General features: G+C 34.3%; 1 non-coding gene across 1 annotated transcript; it reads right to left on the reverse strand.

Annotated features, from left to right (window-relative positions):
* Nucleotides 1–820: 820 nt before the first annotated feature.
* On the reverse strand, nucleotides 821–894 carry TRNAS-GCU (transfer RNA serine (anticodon GCU)). Its single transcript has one exon. It is a non-coding gene; the product is annotated as a tRNA-Ser (tRNA).
* Between the last annotated feature and the right edge of the window lie 976 nt (nucleotides 895–1,870).

A 1,870-nucleotide genomic window follows, 5' to 3' on the forward strand; every position in this document is an offset into this window, starting at 1 on the left:
TAATTTAAGTAATCAAAACTGGGATTGATATTTTTGCTCTTTTATTTTTACTTAAAGTACAATAACTTTTACCATTTTAATTTGTTTTAATAGTATATTGACAGTATAGTTTTCTTTCAAAAATCCACTTAATTTTCTTTACCCTATTATTAAAATGGTAATTGACAAAAACAAACTACATTGTCACCAGAAGAGCAATACAAAATGTACAAGTGATATATTAAAATCATCTTTCCAGCTTGAATTTCAATGATGCATTGGGGCAACGATTTTGTGAGAAACATCTTCCCCCTTAAATAAAGATTTTCTTAATTCCTTACCTGTGTGCTAATTAGATATCACCTTGTTTTCACATTAAACAGACTTCCACATGAGAAAGCAGCAAGGATGCATTGGCGTTAATGTTTCCTGGTGTCAACCCGTATTATTTCAGTAGACATTGAAATGAGGATACATCTTGCTGCCTTTCCAATAAAGCAAGTTTAATTTAGTAATAGGTGAAAAACCATCCTTACAAAGGTGTTAATCAGAGACTTGGCTTTGTGGACACTTTTCAGAGAACAGATTTGTTAGCATAAAAATAAAGCCAGAAAATGAAGAGCTGTTTAATCACTCAATTTGATTTTTCTGCAAGCATATTTTTTTTTCTCTGCAACCCACTGCTAAATTGTGCTTCCTAGCTGTTTTTTTATAAAATCACTGAATCAAATCTAACTCTGATTAAATCAGAGAAGGCCAGGTACCCTACACCATAAGAGGGGGTTTGAAATTTTGACTTGACTACTTAAAGATCACCAAAATCTTATCACAAGGTCAATTACGTCCCTGGGTGGGATTGAACCACCAACCTTTTGGTTAGCAGCCAAACACACTAACTGATTGCGCCACAGAGACACTTTGCAAAAGTGCATACTGACAAAGGCTAATAAGCATTCATCTAGAACGTTTATTAAAAAAACTTTAAAAAGTTAATAATCTGGAGAGTTTTTGTAAGATGTTTCTTCCATAAACCAACGAAGAAACACATTGGTACTTTCCCATGATGAGTGAGTGCTTCAGGATCTCTTGCACTTACATGTGCAGCAGAGTACTGCAATGGAAGCATGCTGGCCATAACCCAGAGGTAGGCAGATTGAAACTATCCTTTGCTATATGCAGTTTTTTTTTTGTTAATTTAAGTAATAAAAACTGGGATTGATATTTTTGCTCTTTTATTTTTACTTAAAGTACAATAACTTTTACCATTTTAATTTGTTTTAATAGTATATTGACAGTATAGTTTTCTTTCAAAAATCCACTTAATTTTCTTTACCCTATTATTAAAATGGTAATTGACAAAAACAAACTACATTGTCACCAGAAGAGCAATACAAAATGTACAAGTGATATATTAAAATCATCTTTCCAGCTTGAATTTCAATGATGCATTGGGGCAACGATTTTGTGAGAAATTCAGGGCTATGTCGTGTAGATGATGGCTTAACAGGAGGCTTTAAAATTTTCTTTCTAGTGACCTTCGTTTGGGAGAAAAATGCAATGGTACAAGACAGCTTTTCCTTGCCAATATCTCTCTTTTGCAAAGAGCTGCGCATTGGAAAATTCAGGGCTATATCGTGTAGATGATGGCCTAACAGGAGGCTTTAAAATTGTAATTCTAGTGTCCTTCGTTTGGGAGCAAAATGCAAAGGTACAAGACAGCTTTTCCATGCCAATATCTCTCTTTTGCAAAGAGCTGCGCATTGGAAAATTCAGGGCTATGTCGTGTAGATGATGGCCTAACAGGAGGCTTTAAAATTTTCTTTCTAGTGACCTTCGTTTGGGAGAAAAATGCAAAGGTACAAGACATCTTTTCCTTGCCAATATCTCTCTT

This window comes from Pseudophryne corroboree, unplaced genomic scaffold (genome assembly GCF_028390025.1).
Source record: "Pseudophryne corroboree isolate aPseCor3 unplaced genomic scaffold, aPseCor3.hap2 scaffold_280, whole genome shotgun sequence".
In the NCBI taxonomy this organism is placed as follows: domain Eukaryota; kingdom Metazoa; phylum Chordata; class Amphibia; order Anura; family Myobatrachidae; genus Pseudophryne; species Pseudophryne corroboree.